Consider the following 16,425-nt stretch of genomic DNA (forward strand, 5'->3'; position numbering starts at 1 on the left):
GAATGCCAAACTTTTTATTATATAATTTTCCCATTTTTAAAAATAATCTTCTTTGTGAAATTCACAGTAAAGGCACTGATTTTCTACCTCAGAAGTCTCTGGCTAGTTCAAGACCTGAAAGTCTGTTGACACTGGGTAATAAAAGTATCAATGCAAAATGCTTGAATTTGTAGGTGCAACAATGTCTTCATGATTTCAGGTGAAGTATCTACACATACTGGTACACTTCACCCACTAACAAAGTTTGCTCTTTATCTTGTGATGCTTCTCATTCTGGTGTGTGGTTCCTGTCTCTTGGTGGACCTGTGAAAAGAATACTAGTGTTACTGTATAGTCTCATTTTTAACTCTGCCATTTCCTCTTCTCAGCCTATGTTTCTGTCTAACTTTCCCAAACAGGACAGACACAGCCCCTAGAACAGGATGTGTTTTGCAAGTAATCTGGATTACCACTCCTCTGTAGGGGGTAAATACAAGGGACTTTGTGCCCACTGGAGGGCATCTTGAACAGAGGTTACACGTGCAAACAAATGAACAAAAACATTTGAAAAATTAACTCTTTAAATGTTTTAAATAACAGTTTTATTTTCTTACTGAAAGGTAACATAATCCTAGCTACATGGAGGCAGGCACTCACACCTTTAATCCTAGCTACTTGGGAGACTAAGGTCCAAAGGATTGTGGAAGAACCAACTTTTTGTTCCATTGATTCTTTATATAGTTTTTTTGTTTCAATTTCATTGACTTTTGGCCCTGATTTTTATTTTTTCCTCCCATCTGCTAATCTTGGTTTAGCTTGTTCTTTTTATTTTTTTTTTGTAAAAGCTTTAGCTTGTTCTTTTTTTCTAAAAGCTTAAGGTACATTATAAGGTTATTATTTTTTATATTTTTATTTAACATAGGCATTCAAAACTATAAACTTTCCTCTTGGCACTGCCTTTGCTGTATACCAGATGTTCTGGTAGGCTTTTCATTTTCATTAAATCCTAAGAACTTTTTTATTTCCTCCTTTATTTCTTTGATGACCCACTGGTCATTTAACAATGAATTGTTCAGTATCCATGCATTTGAAAATTTTCTGTGGTTTCTTTTGCTATTAAGTTCAAGGTTTTTTTTCCATAGTGGTCTGATAGAATACAGGGGGTTATTTCAACTGTCTTCTGTTTGCTAAGACTTGCTTTGTGTCCTAAAATATGATCTGTTTTGGAGAAAGTTCCATAGCTTGCTGAGAAGAATGCATATTGTGCAGAAGTTGTATGAAATTCTCTGTAGATGTTTGTTAAGTCCACTTGGTCTATAGTATCAATTCTGAAGTTTCTTTGTTGGTTTTTTTGTCTAAATGACCTATGTATTGGAGGGAGCGGAGTATTGAAGTCTCCTACAATTATTGTATTGGAATCTATCTCAGCTTTAAATCCAGAAGTTTTTTTTTTTAATGTAATTGAGTATAGTGCTATTTGGCACATATATGGTAATCTTTGTCTGAAATTTGCTTTATCAGATATGGTTATATAGCTACTACTGCCTTCTAGCAGGGTTCATTTGCTTGTTAGGTCTTTTTCCACTCTTTTACTCTAAGTCAATGTGTCTTTGTCAGTGTGCTTTTGTCTTTGTTCAGTATCTTTGTAAGTAACAAACGGTTGGGTCTTGCTTTTTAATCCAAATCACAATTTTATGTCTTTTGAAGGAGAATTATGGTCATACATTTTCAGTGCTAATATTGAAAGATTTGAAGTATTTCCAGTCATTTTGTGTTTTTTCTGATACTTACTTCTCCCTTATTCCCTTTTTGCTGACCTGCTTGGTGAATGAGGCTTATTCTTTCTTGCATTTTCCTGATGCATCTAATGTCTTCTTCTATGTGTAGGATTCCTTTAAGTACTTTCTGTAGTGCTGGTTTGGTAGTCATAAATTCCCTTTGTTTTTACTTATTGTGGAGAGTTTTTATTTTTTCTTCAATTATGAAGGATAGTTTTGCTGGGTACACTAGTCTAATGTGACAGCTGTTTGCTTTAAGGGCTTGAAATATATCATTCTATGCCCTCCTTGCATTTAGTTTGTGTTGGAAAATCTGTTATTCTTGTGGATTTGCCTTTATATTTGATCTATCTTCTCTCTTTTGAAGCTTTCAAAATTTTTTCTTTGTCCTTTATATTTAGTATTTTAATTATAATATATATGGGTGTGTTTCTTTTCTGATCCTGCCTGTTTGGCATTCTGAAAGCCTCCTGTATCTGGATTTTCCTTTCTTAAGATTAGAGAAGTTTTCTGCTGTTAAGTTATCTGTGCTTTTAGTTTGTATCTCTTCTTCTTCTTCTATGCACATGATTTGTAGGTTTTGTCTTTTGATGTTGTATGAAAAGTCTTCCATATTCATTCAAATTTTCTTAGTAATTTTTCATGGTCTTTGACTCATTGATGTAATTCCTCTACTTTATCTTCCATTGCAGAGTCTCTATTTTCAGTCAGCTCCATTCAATCTGCTAGGCAGACTTCCTATGATTTTTTTGGGGATATTGACCTTTTGATTTCCAAGATATCAATTTGATTTTTTTCAGGATTTCTATATCTTTATTGTCTTATTTCATATCCTGCATTGTCTTATTTCATCTATCTGTTTGAATTCTTTTAGTTTAGCTAGTTGTTTATGTGTATACTACTTTATTTTTATCTCCTCTTTGAAGAAACATGGACCCTTTAAACATGCAAGTCACCCAAGATGTAAGATAACTGAATTATAGATATTTTTCATGAGTTTTAGAAGTACAGTGCTTCATGATTAAATTATGTCTCCCTGTTGGAATTAATAACCCTCTGGTGCCAAAAACAGACACACAAGAGACAGAAAATCTTGATAAGGCAATTTTCTCTTGATCAGGAGGGTCAGGCATGTGCTCACTCCGGCTAAGCAAGCACACAGGCACAAAATGACTGGCAGTGGCTCCTCCTTGTATCCCTGATGCAGTAGTACCTACCCCTCACCTGGGACTTGTCCAGGTCAAAGGTTCACAATCTTTCCTGATTGGCTAAAAGGCTTGGGGGATGGGTTAAGGCAGTTTGGTGGGCAATGGAGTCATACAGGAATCTAAGAGGGTAACAAATACTTTGATAGAAAAGATCATGTACTTGGGATTGGAATAGCATAATATTAATTAATATATTCTGGCTTTAAAGTCAAAATTAATGTGTTATTATTTCTGACTGGTACTTAATAGGAATCATAATCTAATTAAATTAAGTGTTGAAAATACATGAGGTTTTATATTTTCTAGTAGGTGATTAAATTCTAAGTTTGTGAATGGAGGTAAAGGTATAGTATAACTTTTACAGTATTATAATATATAAAAAAACATAGTACTTTGTCAGGTGCTTTCCAAAAGAAAAACTTTTAAAACTGAAAATTATTTTTCCTCTTACTACATTTTAATCAGTTTGTGTTCATATTATCAGAATACATTAAAAATTTTAATAAACTATCTAGCAGAATCTCTAGCACATAGCCAGCCCACAATGTATTTTAAATATTTTTGTTTTCTTTCAGCTACAAAAATTAAAAAACAAAAAACATCATTTCAATTTTAAATTGAATTGTGGTGGAAGTGAGTCATTCTTTTTTAGTTTATTATCCCTTACATGAACTTTTATAGCTACTTAAATTCAACAAAATACATAAGGTTTTAATTTGTTCTCTTTTGAGAAAAATAAATTTATAGACAATGCACAATTCACATTGTCACTAATTACCAGACATTTGATTTACTTGGAAACAAAATTGTTAAAATTTTTGAGATAAAAATACACAGAAGAATCCAATAACTTCAAAGCTGCTACATTATGTAAGATGGATGTTTCCTATGGTAATGACAAAAACCATTCATTCCACAGGCACCAACATCAACTATTTTGAAGATACTTCCTAAAGTGCTCCATAATGTAAAGCTCTATTGCAGTATTCTATTAAAATATAGAAATTTTAGGGAAATAAATCTAAGCATTTGTCCAAAGTCAATTTCCATTAGACAGCTATTCCAGAAACACATTATATAAGATCACTAAGAGCTCTGTTCTTTGTAAGGAAATGATGAACAACACAAATGGATTTTGAAAAACTGCAAGATCTTGCTCCCACTCAGAGATTTTGCTAACCAAAGATTAATTGAATAAATGATTGTATTGGTAAACAAATGTTTTTAAAATCAATAGAATAAGGATCTAAAAGACATTGTACTTTCTTTAGCATACTATTATTGCCAATGCTTTCTAAATAATAACAAGTCATTAAGCAGAATTTTAAATAGCTGAACTTTATGATCAGATTATTCATTAAGTTATTACAGCTTTCCAAGTGGGAACAATAAAAATGAATATAATGCACTGTGGGTCAAGCCAGGCCATTGACTGCTTATTGCAAATAGTTTTCTGATGCATTAAAAAGTAATTCTGAATTTGCCACTCTCAAAAGTGAGGCAGGGTTCTGCTTGCGAGCAGCACTGGTTTCCTATTAAGTAGCATCAGATAACAATTTACATTATGTTCAATAGTTTTGTTAATTGTAATTCACCTGAATCTTTATTCGTAGATGCTATAAAGAGAGCAGAATAGCTTTGATTACATGAAACTAAAAGAACATATCAATCTGCAAAAAGAAAATTTCACAGCATGGATTCCATCACATATTTTAAAGAGTTTTCTCTAATATTTATTGTCTTTTGATCAATGAATATTTATTGAACACATGATAAGCCAGTCACTATGATCCATGTTGCAGATAAAATATTGAAAAAAAAACCCAAGCAGACCTGACCTTTAGTGAATGTAAATAACATCTATAAAATAATCTGAAAATATAAGACTGAAACTCTGAGAAGTTATGAAAGAGAAGTACACAAATCTAAGAGCATGTATAAAAATAGGAGCTGACTTTATTAAAAAATACAGGGACATTTCCCAGAGGAAGTGACAGTGAGACAGGGATTTAAGGATATTTACCAACCAAGTGAGGAAAAAAGAGCTTCTAGGCAGACAGAACAACTTACAAAGTCAGAAGAAAACAAGTGTGAATGTAAACAAAACTAGGAAGAGCTTCCTGGGGGAGGTTTTACAGGTAGGTCAGTACATGGTGATTAGTCATTTCATAATAACAGAGGTGGCTCTGTTCAAAGAACTAAAGGATTCTATTTCATAGGCAATGCACAGACATGGTCAAGATTTACCTTGCCTTAGCACTAATTTCTTCATTTATAAACTACAGACATTTTGAGAAACTCCACAAAGAAGATATAAAAAAAAGTAATTGTATGTTGCTTAAAATATTGTCAATAAGTAAATAAAGGCACAGGCCCACAAAAATAAAAATAAAACATCTTTAAGCCACAAAAAAAGATCTAAACAAAGAAAAATACCAACCATATTCTAGGCTGTGAAAACTTGTAATTGTAACAAATCTTCCTACAATTGAGATATGTGTAGTCAAACAAGGACACATGAACAAAACAGTGGTTAAATGGTATTAGAAAAAATAATCAGTGAAACATAATAAAATGTTCAGAAATAGGTGCTAGCATTTATAGAAACATTGTAAATAAGTCAATATACATGTTTAAAAATTTCAGGTATGTAAAAAGTATTGATTCAAGTTTTCACTCAGTTAATATTTATTGACTATCTACTGTGACTTTTTTTATATAGCTGGGGATATAGTGATGAAAGAGTTAGATCAAGCCTGTCTCATGAAACCTGAACCTAGTTTGGAAGACAGATAATAATCTCATAAAGAACAAAATGCAAGATACTATGTCAGGTGTGGAGTGACTAAAACAAGTCCAAGGAAGACCTTTTTGAGAAGAAAACATGTAAACTAAGACCAAAAAAAATCTCATAAACAAGTGAAGAAAGAACATTTCCATCCAAAGGTAAAACACAAGCAAAGGTCTGACCAGAGTGAAGTTACAGCAAGAGTCAGGCAAGAGATTGAAAAGGCAGGTAGGGGCCCAATCATCATGGCTCTCATAAGTCATAGAATGGGTTCTGACTCTATGCTAAATGAAAAGGGAAATCACTAGAGTACTTTGAGTCATGTTATTATTTATGTTTACTAGATAAGAAAGATCAAAAGGGTTTTCAAATATAGCTGTTTGTGGCTTATACTCTATGGCACATGCATTTATCAGGTACATTTGGGTGAGCAACTTTAGACTTTGACTTTGTTAATACAGGCAAAACAAGAATAAGCAGCATCAGACATGAGTGCTCCATGGGCAGTCATCAAGACACTCAATAGCATGTATAAGGTACTACAGTGTCAACAATGACAAGCACCAATAGCACTGGCATCTTCAGCCCACAGTAACATCGTAAGTATTGCAGGTCCTAGTATCAGTGGTGAGTAATCAGGCAGATTGACTGGAAATCTGAAACCAGATGAAAGGAGACTATCTAATGGAACGTGTAGGCAAAATAATGTGAAACATCACTTTGAGACCTCCAAAACCATGTGGGAGAAAAGTGAATGAGACTGAGATCCTTTTTTCACAGGGAAAAGTACAAATGCAGAAATATTAGTTCTGGTTGTGGCTCTTTTGAACTTGAGTTTGTTGTGATCCTAAAAGTGTAGATTATACCTATGTAATATAATAACACATTATAATATAAGATCCTGGAAATTATTCAATAAAGAGAAGTTTGCCTTACTCATAATCATTTCCTCAAGACCTAGCTGCTAATATAATAAATCTTCAGTAAGTTTATATTAAGATTTTGATGTAGTTGATTCAAGTGTCCCAAACAGATACTTAAAGAATACTACACAACAAGTGACATTGTAAGGTAGATATAGTACCTACCTTTTACTGTCTTTTTCTCTAAAACAAGTAACTTACATACATTATAATGAGTTTCTATGCAATGTCTTGATGCTTTCAGTGACCAACAGGAGCTTACAAGATTATTTCATAAGCATAAATGTATATATAGATACATAAAATGTAATGGGTGGAAAGCAACTATATCTACTAATGGCTGCTGAGTACCACTTGGAATAGCTTCCTGAATTACACTTTCACCTACCAATAATCAAACCCAAACTTCAACAATGACTTTAGTCTTTTACACTGCTCCTTACACCATCTAATCAGAAAAAAAATTTGCCAATTCTAATTCCTTAAAATTGCTAAAATCTTTGTTCCTTTCCATCAATAGTACAGACATTAGTTCAAGCATCCAAACTTCTCACATGAGCTATGATAGTGGCTTCTTGATCCATACCTCTCACCTAACTTATGACAGAACTTCTTTGCTGCTCTTCCTGCCTCTAGTCTGTTCTTTTCTAACTTATCCTGCCAGAGGAGGTTATACTAACATACAAATGTTATTCCATTGATCAAACTTCTTCAATGGTTCTTCACCATCTGCAGCCTTAACTCCCTTCCTGCTTATCACCTATATTCTAGTAACAAACTTGTATTTGCAGTGTCTGACCCACATGCAACTTTCTCCTGCTTTTATAACTAGAATCATGGTCTTCACTAGATTTTGGATTTCTTTCCTTTGACCTTTTGTTATACACTTATTCTTCTCTTATGCTTTATCCTGCTTCCATTTTACCATGTGCATATTCCTCATTATAACTACACTTATATTTTACTAATATTGTTGGCTCACAGTTTTGTTTTCATGAACCTATAATCTCCAAGAAAATTAAGATATAGTCTTCAACTACTTATCACTCATATATATGACAAGTCCATATTTTCAACTACAAATGGGAAGAAAATAGCATTTGCTGGATTATCATTTTAAACATTGAGTGTATTAAAACAAAGGAACTTCTTATAGCAGTGACTGAAACCTGGTATATATTCATACTTAGGAAGGCTCAATATTATAAAATACACAGACTTTCTTGATTTTTAGTTACTATTGAAAGAAATACAATTAAACTGTCAAAAATTGTCATGTAATTTTAATTAGCTGAACCTAAAATTCATATGAGTAATGAAGCTCCAAGAATCTATAAGAATTTTTGAAGAGTAATAGCAAAGGGGACTCAGTGTGGGTAATGATTACTGAAAAAAAACCTATAGCAGTTAAATCCAGGTAGAATTTACACAGGGATACAGACTAGTAAAATAGAATAATCAATAAACAGATTAGAAAGTATGAAATATAACAAAGGTGTCATTACACATCAATGGCTGTTAGTCAAGTCTTGTGGCTGTAACAAACACCTGAGAGAAGCAACTTAAAGGAGGAAAGATCTGCTTTGGCTCACAGTTTCAGAGTTTTCAGTCCATAGTCATGTGTCTCCATGGCTTTGCGTCTGAGGTGAGGTTAAACACCATGACAGTGGGAGCATGCAAAGGACCAGACTTTTCACCTCATGGCACCTAGAAAGTATAAAGATGGAAAGAGGCTTTATGGACATACCTTACGGCATCAATTTAGGCTCCATCTCCTTAAGTATCCAGAAAATCCCAAAGTCACATCACCAGCTGAGGACCAGGGCTTCAACAATAAGACTGTGGGGAACATTTCATATTCACACAATAACTATGAACAACTGATAGTCCTGGCTGTAACAATTTAAAAAATTGTTTCTCCCTCACATCATACCTAAACAGAATTCTGACAGATTAAATACTCAAGTACAAAAAGCAAACTTGAACATAAAAAGAAATAAATACAGAAAACTTCTTTAATCCTTGGAATGAAGGAGTATTTCTTTAATGATAATAGTTCTGGTACTACTACTGCTACTAATCATAACAACTGTATACTCAGTGTAACACTCATTGGAATTACTGTGTTCCAGGTCTTGTTTTCAACCCTTGAATTGTTCTATATAATTCAGTCGTCACAACAGCGTAGAAATAAATTATATTATCCCCCGATTTTCAGATGGAGAAATAACATTGAACTTGTATCTCCCATATGTGGCAAGGTGGGTTTTCAATAGTGGTACACTTCTCCTGCATCTACAGACTTTAGTCACTATTACATACAAATTAAAGCCACAAAGGAAAATATGTAATAAGTAAGACTTCACTAAAATTAAAAATGCTTGAATGAGAGGTTACCATAACAAGCCACAGATTAGAATCTATAATATATATATACATATATATATGTCTTATATGTCTTTAGCAAGAATTCTTACATGTTAACAAAAAAATGAGAAAAACATGAGCATACAAATTACACCAAAAAGAACCCTAAGTATCCAATTGCTTTCCTAATAGTGGGCACTTGTAAATTAAAACCACAGTGAGAAACTGCTTCATGCACAAGTTAGCATCATGTTTAGGGAAATATGGGGAGAAATGGTAATTTAATACGCATTGTTAGTGGGAGTATAAATTTTTATACAGCAATCATAAATTCCCAGTAAAAATTAGAGATATGCATAATCTATAAGTCAGAAATTTTATTTCTAAATATTTATACAGTGAAATAAGTTCTCATTTACATAAGACAATATGTATGTTCCTTAAATTAGTATTTGTAAGCATCTTAAAAATGTGAACAACCCAACTATCCCTTAGTAGAATCAAAAAATAAACAAGATTTTTCCTATTTGGATGAATATTAATGAATGTTAGCTGAATATTAAATACATACTTACATACATGAACATGATTAAAATCTAACTGCCAAAAAAGATGAATACAGTTTGATACTTATGTACATTTTAAGCCATATTTTTAAATATTAAACATCCAATGAGCATGATTTCATAATTCATATTTTCTTTTGTTGAGGGAGGAAGAATGGGCAAGAAAAGTAGGATTTTAGCTATATTTTTTCTATAAAAAGTTCTGAAGTAAATATTTTTAAAGTCTAACAGTTATTAAATCTGGTTGATAAGTAGGTATATTGAAGCCTATTATGGTATGATTTTTGTAACTTTTATATTATTTAATGCATTTTAGTATGTACTTTACTATCTTACTATTTATTGTTAAAGAGCTAGAAACATAAATTTAACAACAACAAAAGATGTAATGCTGGTCAGCCAAGACCAGGATTATTCTAATCCTCTGGGCAGAGGGAGTAAGGCTGCAGAAATTTTGCTTCACCATGGCTACTTCCTTCTGCAAGTCCCTCTATCACTGCACAAGAACCACCATTCATTCATTGTTTTAAATAAATACATAGATTCATACATAGATTCCCTAAATGTAAGATGCATCACCCCATAGACTGGAAGCTGAATGGAATAAAAGGGAAGAAAGGAGAGAGCTGGTTAGTCTAGGCATTCTGTCTCTCTGTTTCCTTGCTGCCATGGTATGAAATGCTCTGTTCTTCCATGCCCTCTCTATCCTGTTGGACTGAAACCCCTAAAACCACAAACCAATGAATCTTTCTTCTCCTTAAGTTATTTATGTCAGGTATTCTATCATGCTAATAATTCAACACCCATCTAATAGAAACTCCTTACTCTGGATCAAATGTTTACTTGCCTGTACATACTGTTCCAGTTTTTTCCTCTGTGAAAGCAGGAACATTTTCAACTTCAATTTTCATTGTATCCCCAGTGCTTGCATCATGTTAGACATGCAAAAAATAACTTTTTGTCAACTCTTCATCAAAAACCTGTTTGCTCATGAGGTAGTGTAGCAAGGAGGAGGATCAGAAGAAAACAGTCTAGGCCTGAGTCCTGAGAAAGTAGCAGGGAGGTCGGGATGGCATAGCAGAGATAAAACCTGAGAAATCTGAACATGAGGAAGGTCAAGTAGCACCAGTGAGGGGAAAAGTCACATAGCACTAGGGTAAAGTAGCCAATAAAATTAAATATAACCATATATAGATTAGACCTTGTTTTTGCTTCTGTAACCTGCTTACAAGGGTATATAAGGTGAGACCCCTTTGTTCTCGGGGCTCAGTCTTCAGACACCAGTCTGCTGGGTCTGTGCTGGCACAATAGAACGTTGCTTCCTCCTAATTACCTCAAGAGTCCCAAATCTCAGCTAGCAAACTCCCGCAACAGTAGTACAAATAGGATTAGGTGACAGGGAAATCATAAAACATTTGAAGATAAGCCAGAGTCAGGAACAAAGACTAACCAAAATCACTACAGCAGCAAAAATTAAGTTAATCCTTTGAAGAAAGTACATTCATTTATTCCTTCCATGACATACTTTCTTTAATTTGTAATTGAGTTACAATTTCCTTACATAGTCCTAGTTCAGTAATCCTTTGATTAGAAAGGAATGCTCAAAAAGAACTTAGCAAAATGATTGAAGGTTGCAAGGTGAAACCCACAACTAAGATGGTATAAATACTCCTGGGATGAAAGTCACCTACTTGAGCCTCTTAGCTCCAGTTACCTGCATCTCAGTTTCCCATTTATTTATTCATTTATTTAATATCTCTCTGTTTTATACTGCCTTACTAATAATTATTTCTTGGCTCCTTACCTTCTGAGTCTTGTTCTTGAGTTTCACCTAATTCTTTTCCTTATTGAATTCAAGAGTCTTTGGAAGCGTCGAAAATTCCAGAGTTGAGTCCAGGATTCTTCTACTGGGAATCTTTCTATTGGGGATCCTTCTCACCTCAAACCCTTTCCCAGTGACACTTGAACTATATTTGGCTCTAGAATTATTACCAAGCCCAGCCCTTGAAAGCTGGCAATTACCAATTACATCTGTTAGCCAATGCTAGTTCAATGTAGTCAATTTGGACCACACATGCACTGACTATGCGCCAAAGACAGTTTCAAATGATCTGGATTAGAGAGCAAGGCTTTGTGGAGGTAGGAAGTGGAGTTGATGGTACACATCCCCAACTCCAACCAACCCCAAAAACCACAGCCTGGACCCTTCAACTCACCAAAGACGTCACTTCCTTTCTGTCCACCACAATTAACCAACCTCTCTCAAGTCACTACCACAGTGACACCCTGTGGTTTTCCAGGATGAGGTCATTCCCAGCAGCCACTCTCAAGCCAGGGACTCACTCTTAGCTTGGGGGTGTCCATCTGCCCCAGTTCCACCCACCTGCATAGAAACACTGCGATGGGACTTCAGGGATGAGATTCTTCTCTTGCCAATGTCAGAGGTTGGGGTACACTAGGGAATGTGGCTGAGAAATGAGGGCTTTGGGGAAGCCACAGGAAGACCATAGTTATCCAGGAAGAGAGAGGGTGCTGATCGATGTAGGGTGGCATCTGAGGGACCAAAGCGGTGGAGCTAGAAGAACAAATGGGATCCCAAAGAAGGGGCTCCGACACCCAAAAACCCACTGTGAGCCCCCAAAGAGTGTAGTGGGGGTCAGAGAACTGCTGGATAGAGCTGCTAGGGCATATGTGGCAGAGGAGAAGGTTAAACAGCTCTCCAGCGTGGGCCAGTGCTAGGCCTTCAGATCACCCACGGCTGGCAGGGCAGAACAGAGACCATTGAAGCTGAGTGGAAACATCACCTCATGCTCGCCCTCCCGCTTTGGACCCAGCCACTGAACCAGAGAGGAAAAATCGCGAGATCGTCTCCCCCTTGGACCTCACAGTTGACTGCTGAGATAAAAACCGCGAGATCTTCTTCCCCTCCCGACATTGGCAGTCGACGGCTGACTGGAAAACAACGCGAGATCTCCCCTCCCTCGCACACGCACCTGATCTGTACATTTCCGGCCCTGACCCTGCGTTCTTCCTTCATCGCGCTGGTTATTTATCGCATGGTTTCCAGGGGCGTTGGTACCAGGTGAGAGCGCCTCTCATGGACGGCTTTGGGAAATTGGAAAAGATGATGAAAGAGACACAAAAATTATTGCCAGTCCCCATCACCGCGTCTGTTTTGGAGCCTCATGTAGTTGTCAGATTATTCAGTAAGTCTTAAGATTTCCACGTCACTTGCTAGTAAAACCATGTCATGACCAAGTCACTTCACTCTCTGGATATACAGTCTTTCTTCTTTTTATAATCCAGATGATACCTGGCAAGGTTGTAGAGAAAACATACTGTAATTGTAACCGACATTTCTCATATTTACATCTAGTGTTCTCCCCATGCCTCACATAGTCTTTGGAATATAATGGGCACTCAAAAAAAGATTTTATTTTGTATGAATAAAAGACAGTTGTCCAAGAAAAGTGAGGGAATGTGGAAAAAAGTATTTCCAAGAACATGGGAAGATAGAACAAAGGAAACTAGAATTAGCCTTGAGATAGGACAAACCTTCAACACAGCTCTTGCAGGGGAAAAGATCCAGGCTGGCTTGATGCAGCAGTTTGCACACAATGAGGCACAATTTGATACTCAAGGAGAGATGTGAGATGAAACTAGAGACATTGCAGATGAAGAAAGAGAAAGTCCAAGCTGAGAAGACTGCCAAAGTCCAGGAGGCCCATCTCCAGCTCCTGCAGCAAAATGCATTTCTGGAGAAACGACTTAACTAGATGTGATACAGTTGGGAGGGAGCAAAACAAGGGAGTTAAGAGGAATGCCAAGGCCTTGGATCTGACCACCAATCAGACCATTTTGTTCTGTCTTGGTATCATCAGAACCAGAAGCTGCAGAAGGAATTCCAGTAGTTAACTCAGGAATAGCACAAGGTGGAGGTCACGAGAAGCCTGTTAGAGAATTGGAAGCAGCAGCTAAAGGAGGATCAGTGGTATCAAGAAGACTTAAGTAGGGAGTGGGACAATGACTGCAGGCAGAGAGTGAACATAATTATAATCATAATTGGTGCCTCAAAAAGAGTGCTTCAAATACCAAATTGAGATGTACCCTAGGCACCAAATCAATAAGTCCCAAATAATTCCTACAATAACTGATGCAATAAGAACTGGATCAAATACTCTGAGCTATTGTATAAACCTATGAGGGAGGCTTTTGGATTGCAGATTAGTATTGGACAATATTAGTCATAGAACATCATGTTGGGGATTTTGATCACTGACTACTTCTGGAATATATTGGGTTGATTGTGTTTTTCCACAAATGAGCAGAAGTGGAGCATGGGGCCATGCTTCTGAACTGGAATTCTGCCCTCAGTTTGTCATAAATGCCAAAAATCTATACTAATTTAAATTCTGTTTAAAATGTTTTAAAATATTTGGGCAACTTTTTTTAAAGAGTCTTGTGCCATCTATTTCTCCAGCAGCACTTGAAACTTTAAGTAGCATTACCTAATTATAGAAAGTACTTTAGTTTAAGGTCTTATATTTTTTCTTAATATATACTTTATAGTTCAGAAAGTGCCTTTTGTTAATAGGTTCCATATATTTATGCCCGTTTAACAGAACTAGGAATCATTTTAAATTAGTGAAGTCTTTTATTTAAGGGAGTTGTAGTTTTTGCACTGTGGTAGAGTAAACCTGAATCAGTCATTTAAAGGACCATGGGCCCTGCTCTGGGAGTGTGGGTCCATGTTTTGACTATTTTCTTGTTGGAAAAATGTAGTCAGCTTTCTGTTTTCCAGAAATGGTTAGTACTGAAAAATTTCAAAATAATTTTCTGAAATTATCACTTTTATTTACATGTAAAATGAATTCATTTGAAATTCATTAAATTCTCCTTCAATGTCCATTTAATTTCTAGCTTTAACTTTTTTGTAAAATATGTACTTTGTCATTAAACAGAGTTTGTTGGCATTAATAAAGCCTACATGTGGTTATAAAAAAACTGTGCTGTGAGTTTGGTATTTTCTAGGTATTGCAGTAGCCTTTAGCACATGACTTCTCAGAATTTTAAACAATTTTTTGTTCTTGTAAATATACTGCAATCTCAGGAGAAGAATCTGACTTAAGTGTAGCTTAAAGGCAGCTTGTCAAGCCTTGGGGACAATCTCTGACTATCACCAAGCCCCATAAGCCCCTACCACAGATTATCACAAAAGCCTGGATATGTTGCCCCCAAACTCAGCTAAAGAAACCTTTTCCCACAGTCAGCCCAATAGCCAGGACACAACATGATGACTGGCAGTGAGTGATGGATGGCCTCAACTTCCGACTGGCAGAGTCTCTCTAGCCACCTTGTACTGTGTGGTTGTTGCTGGCTTGTGGGCTTGGGATATTCTACACTATGAGGAAAGGCTGCAGGACCAGGGCCTTCCTGACCTGGAACAAGTGCTGAGCATAGGTGGCCCAGTTTCTTGCTGCCAGATTTAAGAAATTTGCCACAGAAAATGAGGTCTGGGCCTCTACAAACCTGGATGGATCAGAAGGGCAGAAAAAACACATTACAGAAAGGAACATTTGGATGAAGATGAGAATGAAAATATGGTGCATTGTACAAAGCAAATGAGACAGAACTCAGAATTAACTCCTCTAGTTAGCAAAGACACATTTTCTTATATAGGAGACTCTGTTATCATCTACACTATGGCTGCTGTTCCAGTAACAGGCACAGGACAGCATGAGCAGGAATTGGTGTCTACTGGGGTTCTGGCCACCCTTTACATGTAGGCATTAGTCTTCCTGGGTAACAGACAATCCAAAAAAGCAGAAATCCATGCAGCCTGCAAAGCTGTTGAACAAGCAAAGGCTCACAACATGAGTAAGCTGGTTCTGTAAAGGGGAAGCATGTTTACATAAATGGGATAACTAACTGAGGTCAAGGTTTAAAGAAGGGAGGAAAAAATTGATAGAAAACTAGTGTAAGAAAAGAGGTGATAAACATGGAGGACTTTATGGAGCTGGAGAACCTCACTCCAACATGGACATCCAGTGGATGCCTATTCCTAGTCATTCAGAATTTGTGGGCAATGAAAAGGCCAACAGATTGGCAAGAGAAGGAACAAAGAGACTGGCTGAGTGACTCAAGTTGTAAGAGCCCCTACATAGCAAGCATGAGGCCCTGAGTTTAAATCCTAGTGCCACTAAAAAAAGAAAAAGGAAAAAAGAAATCTGAAGACTGAGTGGGTGTTGCTACTTCTGTACCCTGGTGTGAACAGTACAATCACTGCACTGGGCTGCTGCAGTAGATGGTGGAAACAGCTGTCAATTCTGAGGCATTGTGGTGTCCTGTTATGAACTTTGATAAAAAGTGCTTAAAAGTATCAGAAAGCAAACATCTTTGAGATTTGACAATTCTGTGTTATTCCAGATTTATGTTTATTGGGCTTGATACATTCTAATTTTACTGCAGAATAGCCCCAAATGATTGAGCTTAAATTTTTATAAGTAATAAATAAAACATTGGTTAAAGATTCAGATAAATGGTTTGGAAGCACTCTGAAAGTACTCATTTGCTTTCCAGTTTGCATGCTTAAGTATGAAAAAACCCAAAAGAACAATCAACATGAGACTCAATATGGAAAAAATAAAAAGCAATTGATACACAGGAATCAGTAAACACCTCTCAATTATAACCCTAAATATAAATGGACTTAACTCTCTAATCAAAAAGCTCTGAATAGCCAGGCCCTGGTGGCTCACGCCTGTAATTCTAATTACTCAGGAGGCAGCAATCTTTTGATGGATAGTTGTTTTCAAT

The 16,425-nt window shown here is 36.0% G+C and overlaps 1 pseudogene; it reads left to right on the forward strand.

Moving 5' to 3' along the window:
- Positions 1 to 15,230: 15,230 nt before the first annotated feature.
- Positions 15,231 to 15,747, forward strand: LOC109678649 (ribonuclease H1 pseudogene; annotated as a pseudogene).
- The last annotated feature ends 678 nt before the right edge of the window (positions 15,748 to 16,425 follow it).

The sequence above is a fragment of the Castor canadensis genome, chromosome 3 (assembly GCF_047511655.1).
Source record: "Castor canadensis chromosome 3, mCasCan1.hap1v2, whole genome shotgun sequence".
NCBI classification, from domain to species: Eukaryota; Metazoa; Chordata; class Mammalia; order Rodentia; family Castoridae; genus Castor; species Castor canadensis.